Here is a 15,402-nt window from a genome sequence, read left to right as displayed (position 1 = left end):
TTCAGCTTCAACATCAGTCCTTCCAATGAACACCCAGGACTGATCTCCTTTAGGATGGACTGGTTGGATCTCCTTGTAGTCCAAGGGACTCTCAAGGTTGTCTCCAACACCATAGTTCAAAAGCATCAATTCTTCTGCGCTCAGCTTTCTTTATAGTCCAACTCTCACATCCATACATGACCACAGGAAAAACCATAGCCTTGACTAGACGGACCTTTGTTGACAAAGTAATGTCTCTGCTTTTTAATATGCTGTCTAGGTTGGTCATAACTTTCCTTCCAAGGAGTAAGCTTCTTTTAATTTAATGGCTGCAATCACCATCTGCAGTGATTTTGGAGCCCAGAAAAATAAAGTCAGCCACTGTTTTCACTGTTTCCCCATCTATTTGCCATGAAGTGATGGGACTGGATGCCATGATCTTTGTTTTCTGACTGTTGAGCTTTAAGCCAACTTTTTCACTCATTAAGAGGCTCTTTAGTTCTTCTTCACTTTCTGCCATAAGGGTGGTGTCATCTGCATATCTGAGGTTATTGATATTTCTCCCAGCAATCTTGATTCCAGCTTGTGCTTCAACCAGCCCAGTGTTTCTCATAATGTACTCTGCATATAAGTTAAATATAGGTGGCTTAAAATCAGTCCTGGTGGGAGTATTAAGATCATGTTAATTGACAAATGCTACGAATCAGCTCCACCCCTCCCCTGCCAGTTGTTAAACATTTACCAACACACCCTCTGCCTAGTGGGAGAAGCAGGGAGCTTCCAAGAACATCTAAAAGTGTTATCAGAAAAATGAAGGCCAATCTCTCATGGAGGCCGAGTGAACGGTGTTCTTCTTTACAGCGTGGACTGCCTTTCTCTTTGCCATGTTTCTGGGCATATCTTGCTACCCAGATCGTTGCACAGTCACATTAGGCCAGAGATTGAACCATGCTTTCTGCAAGATTATTGCAAATTTTTTGGTGTATTAGAATAAACTGAATTTTTTTTTAAGTTTCAGTTTCCCCTATCGGAATCTATAGAGGATCTTCTATAGATCAATCTATAGGTGTCAGAGACAAAATTTTTGTAAGGAAAGGTTTATCTGGCTACCTTTATCAGCTGTTGCCTTTGAATTTGGAATAACAACAAAGCCTTTCCCAGCTCAGCCTTGAGAGCATTGCCTATAGCCCAGACTTCAAATGGACCTTCTCAGAGTGTGTCTCAGAGTGACACTCAGTAGCCCAGCTGATTTTTATCAAAACAATCACAATCACTTCATATGAGAAACAGACGGGCAAGAGAGACTCCTCCGTGGGTGGCTTGGAGGTAATTTTCACGGTGAAATGCCTTGTGAATAAGACAGTGAGGACAGTGACAGCCTCCTGGGGTTGCTGCTTTATGTCCCAGTATGAAGTAATTAAGAATGTGAATAAAGCCCAAGCTTGTGCCAAAACCTCCAAACACCATCAAGTGAATGTTCAGTGAAGTTGTTACAACTGCTATCTCTTTGCGAGGCATCTATTTCACCTTATTCCCAACTCTGCACCCCTTCATCCTCACAGATTCCTCACATCCCTGACCCAAATCCCAAAGGCCCCTGCAGCTCCCACACGCTGTGGTTGTACAAGGAAAGCATCTCACATCCACTGGGCTTTTCTCAAGGACCCCAGACCTCCGCAAAGTCTCCCTGCTCAAAGCTCCTTGAGCCCTGGCTCTGAGCTGCCCTCTGGACGTTGTATCTCTTCAACTGGGAAGGAGGAGCCTCAAGTGCCATTCATTCATTCAACAAATGTTTACTGATCACCTACCACATTCCAGGCCTGGTTCTTCGATGGGGGTACATCGAAAAACAATGTGGACCTATCCCTGCCCTTGGGGAGACAGCTGAACAAACAGAAAATTGGGGGCACATCCAGGAGGGCTCCCTACCCAGTGTTGGTGCATCAAAGTCTTTCCGGAAAGCAACAGGTCGGATGTGAGCTAAAGGGTGAGAAGGAAATATCGAGATCAGGGCTCTGCAAACTTTTCCCATCAAGTTCCGTCCAGTCCTGTGATAGTATGACAGCCCATTTGCAAGTATTTCAAGCTTTTTGGGCTCTATGGTATCCACTGTAACTCTTGCACAGCTGTTCAAAAGCAGCCACTGGCAATACCGAAGCCAATGAGTATGTCAATGTCTCAGTAAAACTTTATTTATGGATGCTAAAATTGGACTTCCATATAATGGTCAGAGTTACACAATACTCTTGCTTTGATTTTTGTTTTGTTTTGTTTACTGTTAAAAAACATAAAAACCAATCGCTTCTCAGCCTTTTGGCTAAGAAACCATTCTTAATTCATGGGAAGATTCAGTCCCCAGATGTGGATGGAGGGTGTTGGTGAGAAGGTAGAAGTGGGGTTCAGGGTTTTTTAGGCTGAGGGCCTGGAGGTGGCAGAGAAGAAGGTGAGCCCAGATGGGACCCTGTTGGCCCTAAAAAGAAATTTGGATTTACCCTGTGAGTCAGAGATGGGTATTCAGAGGGGGAGTCACTTGTTAATGAAATATTTATTACATGTCTACTGAATGCCAGGCACCATCCAGAGGGCTACTTGTAGACTGGGTAGTCAGGAAAGGTTTTCCAAGGAGACAGCATCTGAGCTGAGATCTGAACTACAAGACCAGGTTTATGAGGTGCTATAACCCTTAATTCTTACAATTAACTGCAAGGAGAGATTAACTGATGTTCATTTTACAAGTGAGAAAATGGAGACTCAGCAAGGTTAAGCAAGTTGCCCAAGGTCACAGAGCTGAACGATGGCAGAGAACCAAGATTTCAACTGCTCTGCACACAAACCCTGCCTCTAGCCTTTATTAACCATGTAACCTTGGCTAGTGACCTCATCTCAGAGTCCCCATACACCAGTTATGAGCGCCCTTCTTTCTTCTATCAGTAAGTATGTTTGTAAAGCCTGTGCACTCAAAAAATCTGTATTGAGGGAATTCCCTGATGGCCAACTGGTTAGGGTTAGGCACTGTCACTGCCAGGCCCCGGGTTCAATCCCTGGTTGGAGAACTAAGATCCTGCAAGCCTTGCAGCCAAAAAGAAAAAAAAAAAAAAAAGATGTCCTGAGGGCCTACTACATGCCAGGACTCTTCTAGGTGCTTGATAGGGATAATGAACAAAAAGCTCTTGGGGCAGTGAACAAAACAAAGATCCCTACACCCTCAGAGGGCAGCTATAGGGTTTGGATTGAGTGGTCAGGGTAAACCTCACTAAGGATATGACTTTTGAAAAGACTCAAAAGAGAGGAGGGACTTTGTTATAAGAGAATTTTGGGAAAGAGTTCCAGGCAAAGGAAACAGCCAGTGCAAAGGCCCTGAGGCTGAAAGCAGGATGGAATGTTCAAAGAACAACTAGGAGGTCAGTGTGGTTGGAGCAGAATAAGGGGTGTGAAAAGTGGTAAGATGTGATGTCTGAGAGGTAAAGCGGAGAAGCTGAGGAGGGGTTAAGAAAGCTTACTCTAAGTTTTACTTAAGTTTGGTTTTACTCTAAGTTTGCAGTTCAAGCCTCAAGCATCTAGATGTCCCCCAGGGCTATGATTTCATGTCTCTGTGACAAAGAATCTCTACCCATCACCGCCCACTGTGATTGTCAGCCAGGCTTCTCTCTGCACGAAGCAGTAACAGCAGGAGAGGTGCTGGCATTGGACAAGGACCAGGAGGGACTTTCCATCAGATACCCAGATGGAGAGGATTAATTCATTCTCTTCAGTTCTCTGCAGTATGAGATGGCCTAGGTTACACAGAGCTCCCTAACTTCCCAGCCCTTAGAGAGTGGGCTATGTTACAAGGGACAGGTTGGGTTTGGGAATCATGCAGGAAGGTTTCAGAGGTTTTCTTTTTTCTTTCAAATCCTCGGTATTCTGCAAGACGCAGGCGGCTCTAGCCCAGTCTTAGGATGATAAGAACACACTGAGAGGCAGGCTAGGCGCCAGACTGCTCAAAAAAGACCCCGAAGATCTCTCTTTCCACCAGCCCCCACTTCATTCATGGTTGGGGAGGGTTTGGGGTGAATATTAGAGAAGAACAGGAGGGAAGCTTCCAAAGCACCCTGGGATGCACTTGACACTAATTCCCCACTTCTGTTATGAATCTGGTTGGTTTAGTTGGCTTGTTTTGGCCGCTTAGCTTATGAGCTCTTTGTTCTCTGACCAAGAATCGAACCCATGCCCCCTGCAGTGGAAGTGCAGAGTCTTATAACCACTGGACTGCCAGGGAAGTCTCATAAATCTAGTTTACTATGTGTCCAGGCTTCCTGTTTGCTTGTTTTTTTTTTTTTAATGGATTTGTTTGTTTTTATTTTCTTCTATATCTGTTTCTGAGTTTAGTTTCTTTGCTTTAAATGCATCAGTGATGGCTCAAACCAGGTATGGGTTGTAACTTAGACCTTGGGGATTCCTAATGGCCTCCCTCCAGCCCCTCACTTCACTTTCCATCACCCTGCAAGTGAAGTGAAAGTCACTCAATTGTGTCCAAGTCTTTGCTATCCCATGGGCTATACAGTCCATTGGATTCTCAAGGCCAGAATACTGGAGTGGGTAGCCTTTCCCTTCTCCAGGGGATTCTTCCAAACCCAGGGATCGAACCCAGGTCTCCTGAATTGCAGGCGGATTCTTTACCAGCTGAGCCACAAGGGAAGCCCAGGAATACTAGAATGGGTAGCCTATCCCTTCTCCAGCAGATCTTTCTGACCCAGGAACCAAACCAGGGTCTCCTGCATTGCAGGCGGATTCTTTACCAACTGAGCTATCAGGGAAAGCCCCCTATCACCCTGAGGAAGTAGCAGATGGCCCCAGAGCATCTGCCAGCATAAAGGTGAGATGTCCCTGGTCTTGAGACCAGTATAGTGTCTTGACTATAGTCAAGCTCCTCTTGACTATCTGACAGAAACAGACTCTTTTGTGTGCATCCCAGGGAATTTCTTCTGTCCTTAAGGAATCTAAAAGTAGCCAGGTTCCAGTTCTGCCAAGAAATCCACTTTCTAGACAAGGAAAATTCTTGGAGCAAAAAGCATGCTATGCCACTCGCCCCAACATGCACCATGGGGCACCTATAAATAAATCCATTGTCTTGTCTGAGCTCAGTGTGAATTCCTCAGCAGTTAAAAATGTTGGTTTGTTTTCTCCAGATCTTTATAGGCTGGTATAATTTCATTAGATACATTTCCTTCATTCCTCCCTTGCTACTCCCAGCTAAGAATCCCTTTACCTTTTGACACCTTCCTTTTTTGCGTCTCTGAGATCTTCACCAGGCATTGTCCTAAGTTATTCCCCTGCAGAGAATTAACAAATAACCAAGTAGTCAGTCCACTTCCTGTTCCATTTATCCCTTAGCACTCTAGGAATGTGCTCGTTTAAGTGAAGTTTTCTGCAGGCACATCTAAGAGGGTGTAGAGATGCACAAAGAGACGAACACTGCTTTTTTTTTCCTTTAAAAAATTTTATTTTTAATGACATGAAGTCTTTTCTTTCAACATCCAGAATGCAAAGACATTGATTCCTGGGGAGAAAGATGATTGTTTCCAAGCCAGCAGGGAGAAAGATTGTCTTATACCTCCTTTGTCTTCTACCTGGGGCTCAACTGGACCAGTCAGTCCTTCAACAGAGAAGGCTCCTGTTGCAAATGCCAGAGACCAGCAGGCTGAGAATAGGATCGTTCAACCCTGAGATGGAAACTCTGGTCTAAATAAAACCCAGCCAAAATTTTTATTACCTGAACCATGAAGCCTCACCAGCCGCAAGAATCTCAGGACCTTGTCTGAGAAGTGGAGGTGCCTCTGCATTCCTGAGCACAGGAGTCAGACTTGCCAGTCTCTCTGCCTGATATCATAAGGCCACGAGATCTAGTGGTTAAGGGCATGGGTGCAGGGTTTCTAAAGCACGTGCCTAGTTTCCGAAGCCTGCCTCAACCCCTTTCTACCTGTGCTAGCTTGGATAAGTTACTTAACAGCTCTGTGACTCAGGCTCCTCATTTATAAAGTGGGGATAAAAAAAAAAGCAGCTACCTCTTAGGGTTATCACAAGGGTTAAATTAAATTATATATATATATATAGCAATTAAAATAGTGCCTGTTGCATTGTAAACATTATATAAGCACTAGCTGTTTTTCACTACTGTCATTGCAGTAATACGTGATAATAGATAAAAAGCACATACCTCTCTTGTGGGCTGCACAAAGCCAGGTTTTGGCAAATCCTTCATTCTTTAGATATTTATATGCACCAAGAGTGGGCTCAAGTGCAGAATCTTTATAAATGCACCGGCCCATGCTGAGATGCTTTCACCCTAAGGCCTCTCTGTGAGCCTCTCCTCTAGCTACCTGCCCCTGAGCTGGCGGCCAGTCTCAGCCCCACACCAAGGTCAGAAAGGAAAGCGACAGAGGACCAGCTGCTTCATCTCCTTCAGTCTGGGGGAAACAGGCAGCAGTGACAGTTAGGACCTTGGCAGAAGTGAGGTCCCCAGACAAGGAATGACCAACCAAGCATGAGACAGAGACGCACTCTCCTCCTGTCACACTCCACCCCCAGCACACAACCTCACAACACCCCAACACACACACAAGACTCCCAACACTACACAGTTCCCCAAGACCACACCACAACACCCCCCCAACGCTACACATCAACACACACACAACTCCACAACACCAGCAACACCCTCTACAAACATGCCACCCAACACACACAATGCCCCTCACCCTACACAATAACCCAACACGAACGCAGCTACACAACACCCCAACACACATAGACACTGACAACGCTGTCCTGTTCTCCAGCCCCTCCCTCTTTGCCTTTTCTCTAGGACAGACCCTCACAGGGAAGCACTCCAGTCCAGTGTGTGATGTAGAACAAGAGCAGAAGGTGGGCAGAGGGGGACTTCCTGGTGGCCCAGTGGCTAAGACTCCGTGTTCCCAATGCAGGAGGCCCAGGTTCGATCTCCGGTCAGAGAACTAGATCCCACAAGTCGCCACTAAAAATCCTGCATGCAGCAACTAAAACCCAGCACAGCCAAATAAATAAATAAATGTTCTTTTTTAAAACGAGTGAAGGTGAGGGAAAGGAGCGGGACAGCATGCAGACACTGGAGTAGAGGTCCGAAGTGGATCTGGGCTCGTCTATGTACTACCCGTAGAACCTGGCAGGGGAAGTTATCTCTCTGAGCCTCTCTTGCCTTGTCTGCAAAATACTCATCATGTCTACATTAGGAGAATGTTGTTGGGATTAACCCAGATCATAAGCAGAACATACTCGGCACAGGTGCCTGGCATACAGCCCATCACCACCCCCTGTAAGCGGAAATGGTGTGGTTGTCACTGATTGTGATACTCCTGTTGCTGAAATGGGGCCGACTAAGGGAGAGGAAAGACGTGGTGAAGAAGCTCAAGTGAACCATGGAAAGAAGGATGTCTCCCCACCCCAGAAAGAAATCAGCACCTTTGTCTTCTAAAGTAAGTTTCCACAGCAGCCCTAGGAACTCACATCTGTCATGATCTCCACCTTAGGTCCTCCAAGGGGACAGTCATTAGTAAACATATTAATTCGCATCATGCTATCAACCCAGATCAATTCTTTGACCAGAAGAATCCTAACTTTACTGGACCAGCTGCCTCTCAGCAGGCGAGAACGTGGTTGTGTTTCCTGCGATCAGAGAGTACACTAGCCCCCGTCGCGTTCTCACACTTGACCATCCTCCACTACTGAGCAAGTCCTGGCAGGACCCCAGTTCACTCCTGAGGACCATCCAGTGTGGGGACATTCATCCAGGTTCTCCCTTCTAGCCGCAGACATCCCATCATTTTCTCCCACAAGGGCTCTTCTTTTTTAAGGTTCCAGATCCCTTTAAGAATCTGGTGAAAGAGACAAAGTCTTCCTTGCAATTTTCTTCTGACCAACTTCTGGGCCCCCTTAGGCCCCCAGTTCCAGAAGATGTGGGAAATTCCAGCGCCTGTTTCCCGTCTTGGCTGTTCCCAGCAGGGCTGACTGGAGCTTGGCTTCTCTGAGGATCAGAGAGTCCTTCCACCTGGCGGCCTGCTCAGAGCCAGCTTGTTAAAGTGAGCCGCCCAGGATGCACCACACAGCTCGGCTCAGAGCCTCAGATTCCGGCAATGAACCAAAGAGGGCCAGGCAGAGCACACACACCCGCTCTGTTCCTCCAGCAGCTGGTGGTGGGGGGGTTTGAAGGGGGGTTGCAGGACCTTGTGTGTCTGTGCAGTTGTCATATTTGCTAAAATATCCCACGTTCCTGAGTAGTTCGTGCATACTCAGTTGTGTTCAACTCTCTGTGACCCCATGGACTATAGCCCACCAGGTTCCTCTGTCCCTGGGATTCCCCAGGCAAGAGTACTCGAGTAGGTTGCCATTCCCTTCTCCATGGGATCTTCTGGACCCAGGTATCGAATCCTGTGTCTCCTGCATTGCAGGCAAATTCTTTACCACTTGAGCCATCAGGGAAGCTGAAGAAAACTTAGAAAAAAGAAAAAAGCCTGGGCCAATTTCCCAATATTCTATAGTCAGAGAGGAGTATGTGGTTCTAACCAGGTATCAGGAAGAACAGAAGCCCTCACGTCTGCTATAGCCAACATGGAGTCTGGCAGGAATAACTAACTAACCAGGTGTCCATTCTGAGCGATGAGCTGTCGTAACCATTTAGCTGAACCCCCTCAACAACCTATGTGGTGGGAACTAGTATTATCCTCATTTTATAGAGAAGGAAACAGGAACACTGGGGTGAAAGAACTTGCCAAGACCCCAGCATGGAAGAGCGGGGATCTGGCCTCAGGGAATCTTAACTCCTGAGCCCAAACTGCTAATCTCTGTGCCGTACCACCTCTGCTGTGCTTGCCTCAGCATTGTTATTGCGGAAACGGTGAGGAGAGGGCAGGAGAAAAAAATCAACTTTCCCATAGTGTTCACCTCTGGCAGGCTCTCCAATGCTATCACACACCACCAGATTCAAATCTAGAGAAATGAGGTAACAGTTTGGTCCCCTGATGCCCTCTAGTCCCTCCTGCCCATGAATTTCAGATGCCCAGAAACAAAAAGCGCAAGAGAGCTACAGGGGTTGAACTAAATACCAAAGGGCTTGCTTCTCTATCAAACTAAGCCATCCAGGCTTTTCACACTCAGACCAGACCTGGTCCCTGATTTTTCCACCCAGACCCACTCCTTAAGCAAGCACCCTGTAATGCTGCTGGCCAATCACCTTAGCGCGTCCACAATAACCAGAAGAGTAGTAACTAGACCAAGACGCTAAATACACGTCCCTGTGCCCATCCAAATGTCACCAGAACACTTGCATCTGAGTTATGTAAAGTGAGATACAGCTTTCAACTCAAGATCTAAAAGAGAAAGGCATTGAGCCTAGGCAGTACTCTGTCCTAAGTCATTCATGAAGAACCTAATTACAAATTCTTGCCCCAAATCCCTGCCATATGAGCACAAGTTCTAAAATACAGGCTGTGTACAGAAGCCCAGGAGTCTCAGTCACATTTCTACCAATAATATCATAGTGTTGAAACAGGACTGTATTTTTTTTTTTTTTTTACCAAAATCCCTTACTTTTGAACACCTGGCAATGCTAAGAACGGCTTCCACATCCACAATGTCAGAGGGCCGCTCTGGAGATGTTCCAGATTGATTCGATAACTGCTCTGATCGATACTTGAGAACTGCATGGGAACAACAACCCATCTTTGTCACCATGCAGGGGACTTGAGGTAAAACCCCAGAAGCTACCAAGAGACACAGCTTGATTTCTTCCCCTCATACTGTCAAGCTCCTGACACCCCTTTCATTGACTTTTTCTCGTGAAGGACCAAAGTGAGAAAACAGTTTAGAAGGTCTCAATAGAACCTAGGGAATAACCTCCTTTTAGATTTGGAAAATGAGACCTGGAGAAGTTAAATCACATCTCTCAGCGTATCTATCAGGAAGGTCCCTGTGTTTGGAGACAGAAACTTTGGTGGGAGTGCTAGTTCTACCCCTTTGATATCTCACTGACCTTGGCAGAGTTACTGATAAGCCTCAGTTTTCACATCTGCAAAAGGGGACCATAAGCCCCAACTCAAGGAACGGATGCAAGGATCCCATGGGATACTGCAGCATGTGCAAGTGCTTTATAAAATGTAACAGGTTATGTCAACAGTGTATAATGAAAGGCACGTCCCACCATGCCACTCCTGTTCTTTTCTCTATTGAAAAGACCAGAGAAGCAGCGGTGGAAGTTGGGAATGTTCCTGCTGCCTCCCTGCAGGTTGGGTTCTTTTTTACTTAGGATTCTCTTTTCTTTTCCTCAGGACTGGGGAAGAAGGAGTGGGATTGGGGGTGGGGGAACCTGGCCTAGTCTTAACAGCCTCTAGACCCGCATATGTCACTGCTGTCAGCAGAGGACAAAACCCAAAAGGAGAGCAGGGAAAAATAAATCTTTTGTTTTTGAAGCTAAATAGCCCAAAATGCAGCTAGAAAATTTCCATAAAGATTTGGCTTTCACCAACACGGAGTGGAAACAAAGCTGACCCCTCCCCTGGCCATGCCCTCTGACCCATCTGCCTGGATGACCCCTTCTCTCTCAGCCTCAGGGTCAGGTTTCAGGGTTTTCCTTGGGGCAGGGGGGTGGGGGGGAAGGTGGGCTTGGTGCTTTTGGGGGGTGGGGGTGAGTGTGTTCGCACTAGCCCCAGTTTCCATGTGGCTGGAGGAGTTTGCTGGTTAATATTCATGAACAGTGATCTGCGCCTGCTGCAGTTTCTCGGGGGTGGGTTTAGCGGGAGGAATATACTACAGAAACAATCCTCCTGCCACCACCTTTGGAAGTTCAGGGCTCAGGGCTCAAATTGTAAATATTGAGTAGGGCAGGCCCCTCTTCCTTCTGTTTTCTCCTCACCACCCCCTACCCTCACCCCGTATACATTAAATCCATTCTTCCTATGTAACAAGGGCTACCGCGTTTCCTCAGGGCTCTGTTCCATTTGGGTCTGTGTCCATAGATTTTCCAAAAACATCCATAAATCCCTTCAGCCACCACAACACAACTAATGGCGATTCTTGTTTTCTGTTCAAGTTGCCAGTCCTAAAGCTGGGAAGAATATTCTGTCCTTCCATCAGACACAGGTCTACCAGTCAGAGGAGGAAGCCTGGGGCCTTCAGGATGAACTCAAGAACAAACGGTAAAGGGTAGGAGTCTGAGGTAACTTCCATTCATTTGGGAAAGCCTGGGGTGGCGGGGGTGGAAAGTGTCTTCCTCCTTTCCCATAGTTAGTCTCAATGTAGCTGGAATATTCTATCAAGTAGGAATATTCTAATTAGCAGCAGGTGAAGGCCAGAAAAAAAAAGAGCAGGGGGCTCTGGGAAACAGAAGACTCAGTTTTGAGGCCCATCTTTGCACTGAAGCTGTCTCATCAGGAAAATGGAAGAAAGGAGACTGGCTTTCTCTACCTCATAGGAAAATGGGGAGGACAGAAGGCGATGGTGATTTTGGAAGCGGTTGGACTTCCCTGGTGGCTCAGACTGTAAAGAATCTGCCTGCAATACGGGAGACCTGGGTTCGATTCCTGGGTTGGGAAGATTCCCTGGAGGAGGGCATGGCAACCCACTCCAGCATTCTTGCCTGGAGAATCCCATGGACAGAGGAGCCTGGTGAGCCACAGTCCATGGCATTGCAGAGAGTCAGACACAACTGAGAGACTAACCCTTTGGTGAACAGCTGAATGTACATGTGGCTGCAGAGCCCTGGCTTCTGGTTGTTGCTAACTGCATGGCAACAGTAAAATAAGGACATGCAGATTCTGAGATGGACGTGACCAGAGGCTCGTGATGAGCCTTTCTCTTGGATTATCTCATTCAACACCCACATTAGCCTTGTAGGCTGGGTACTTTTCTTATCCCCTTTTTCAGAATAGAAAACAGGCTTAGCAAGTTCAAGTATAATAACTCACTCGAGGTCCAACGACAAGGTGGTGATGGAGCCAGGCCTCAAACCTGGGTTTCCTATATGACCTTGGATGAACTAGGTCAGATCCTTGAGTCTTAGTTTCCTCATTTGTAAGAAATAAAATGGGCTGCACAGGATGATCTGTGAAACCCCTTCAGGCCTAAGAATACTGGGCTGCCACTCCCAAAAATTCCCCCTGAGACTACATCAACGGGCCAAGTCCACATTTCCTAGGTGGGGAGACCCTTAGCAAAGGTCTGGGGAGTAGGCACACTGGCAGCTTGTCAGTCCACCCACACGTGCATGCACACGCACACACACACTGGCTCCCTGCTGTCTCTTCCAGCCCAGTATCTCCTGTTGGCCACAGCAGAAACCTGGCCTGTGGGGTCCGTGCCCAGTGACAGGAACTCCACAGGGCTGAGAGGCCACAGGCTACAGAGCAAGCCAGACGGACACGGCTTTTCCCAAACAGAGCAAACACTCTCCCTGGCACCCGGCCTCCCTGGCTCTGTAAGCAAACCCAGACAAAAGGCCACCCTGCCGCCGCCTGACAGGCAGCCCACCAGTCCAGTGCCCATGTCCTTCCATTGGCCCATTCTCCTAGCATCCTCCCGGGGGGGCTGCTCAATTCCCCTCAGAGGGTCCTGCAGGAAGGCAGCAGGGCCAGAGCAGGCTGAGGCAGCCCGGCTCTCCGTCCAGTCTCCCCACAGGCAATTTCAAAGGCTCGACTCTGTGGGAGTTGCTGGGGACGCTCCAAAACCGGATGGCTTCAGAGCCTTCAGAAGGATTTCCTGTCTCACCTTCACCCCTGCTGCCTACTCTTCCCAGAATATGAGATGCGTGTATTCCGGAAAGCTCTCGCTGACATGTGAGATTACCTTCCGAGCCGTCATAAACATACCAGGAGGCAGAGTCAGAGTGTGGTTTAGAGGAAGAGACTTGGCCACCAACTGACTCCCTTGGCACAGTCTCTTCCCACGGAGGGCTCTGGAATGCCATACCTCAGTTTCCCCCAGGGGAAAAGTGAGGCCCAGTGCAATCTGAGGCTGGCTTGACTGTTGGGAGTATCTCTGAGACTTCAATACACACAACCAGGTACAACCAGGTCATTCGGACCTGAATGGTTTTTTTTCGGGTTGTACTGAGATACAATTGACACAAAACACTGTGTAAGTTTAAGGCTTACAACATATTGGCTTGATCCATTTATAAATTACGAAATGATGGCCGTCATTATTAGCCCCCGTCTCCACCCTGTCGCACAGTTACCATTTCCTCTCTGTGGTGAGAAAATTTAAGATCTACCCTTAGCAACACTGAAGTACCTGAAACAGTATTATTAGCTTTAACCACTGTGTTGTACATTAGATCCCCCAACTTGTTCATCTTACACCCACAAGCTTAAACCCTTTGACCAATATCTCCCCATTTCCCACATCCCTCATGCCAATAACCACTACTCTACTGTTTCTCTCAGTTTAGATTCCATGTATGTGAGATCATACAGTATATCTTTCTCTATCTGACTTATCTCACTTAGTCTAATGCCCGCAAGGTCCATCCAAGGTGTTGTCAATAGTAGGCTTTCATTCTAAACCTGAATTTTTTTTTGGCCACACTGAATGGCTTATGGGATCTTAGTTCCCCCATCCAGGGATTGAACCCGCACCCTTGGCAGTGAAAGTGCTGAGTCCTAACCACTGAACCACCAGGGAATTCCCCTAAGCCTAAATTCTTATAAGATATAAAATTTTCTATTTATCAACTCACGTCTGATACTGATCTCATGACCTCCACACTCCTGGCCTGAGTCCCTGAGATTCAGAGTAGAGAGTAGCCTTAGCATTTTACTAGGCCACCCACTCCAGTGTTCTTGCCTGGAGAATCCCAGGGGCGGGGAAGTCTGGTGGGCTGCCGTCTATGGGTCACACAGAGTCGGACACGACTGAAGAGACTTAGCAGCAGCAGCAGCCTTTTTTTTAACCTCAACAGAATAATCTGTTCCCTTTGTCAGCTGGTAAATGAAATTCATGTGAAAAATGAAAATCCCTGTGGAATCCCTGAAACTCAGTTATAAAATGCCAGGGAAATGGTATCTTCACTGACAATTCAAGTGACCAGTTAGTTGTCAGCCACAGGCACAGTCAGGGCTTCTGGTCAATTTTTTTTTTTCCCTTCTACATGATGCAGGATCATCTCTCTAAACACAAGGGGAAAAACAGAGGCCCTAGAATGTTTTTCCAGGTTCCTCCCAAGTATACGTTCTTGCTTTTAGATTTCCCAATTTCTTCCACTGGCCAAAGGCAGGGAAGTGTATAGCCAGGTGGGGCTCAGGATTTAAAGGCAGTGTTTATCTCACAAACTCCTCTGTGGACATGAGGACAGCCAGAGTCTGAGAAGCCGGACTAATCAAGTTGTGTGACTGTCCCTGCTTCATTTTTCTCCACCTATAAAAATTGGGAGAGGCTTCCTTAGGTCTAGACTTCCCTGGTGGCTCAGATGGTAAAACGTCTACCTACAATGAGGGAGACCCAGGTTCAAACCCTGGATCGGGCAGATCCCCTGGAGAAGGATATGGCAACCCACTCCTGTACTCTTGCCTGGAAAATCCCATGGATGGAGGAGTGTTATAGGCTACTGTCCATCTGGTAGCAGAGTCAGACATGACTGAGCGACTTCACTTTTCACTTTCCTTAGGTCTTAGCACAATAGAGGCTTCCTTAGCACAATAAAGAAGCTCATGAAACACCAGGACAAGCATTTAGGGAAGATAAAAATCCTGCTTGAGGATTTCAGGGATGTTTTTCTTTGATAAATGAAGAAGAGAAAATTATGGTTTGTGTTCAAATTTCCCTGGGCCTTCACTGACTTTTTAGGGTTTCCCTGGTGGCTCAGATGGTAAAGAATCTGCCTGCAGTGCAGGAGACCCAGGTTCGATCCCTGGGTCTGGAAGATCCCCTGGAGAAGGGAATGAAAACCCACTCCAGTATTCTTCCCTGGAGAATTCCATGGACAGAGGAGCCTGACAGGCTACAGTTCATGGCATTGAAAAGAGCTGGACATGACTGAGTGACTAACACTTTCACTTTCCTGCTGACCTTTATATGGATTTGGTAAAAGGGGCCATCTCTGAGACCCAAGGGGCTTGGATTAAGAACAAAGTATACCCCCATGAGGGCATTACCCACCTCTGTGGCACCACACTTACTTCTCCCTCCAAAACTGTGTGGTCTTCAGATAAAGCAGCTACTTTTGAAATGATTTTGAGCTGAATTTCTAGAGCCAGTTATACTTCTGTGCAAACCCACCCATCTCTTCCCAAGTGATCTCCTTGGAGGCCACAGTCAACTTTGGCGAGGGGAGGCTAGTCGGGGCAAGAGCCACAGATCTAGCGCTGTGGCAAGAACAAAGCGGACAGACTCACCAGGGCAGGATCCAGTGACCTCAGGCCC

The sequence above is a fragment of the Bos grunniens genome, chromosome 2 (assembly GCF_055505025.1).
Source record: "Bos grunniens cultivar Pamir isolate PY7600 chromosome 2, Bosgru_T2T1.0, whole genome shotgun sequence".
Lineage (NCBI taxonomy): Eukaryota > Metazoa > Chordata > Mammalia > Artiodactyla > Bovidae > Bos > Bos grunniens.
Note: the sequence above shows the minus strand (reverse complement) of the source record.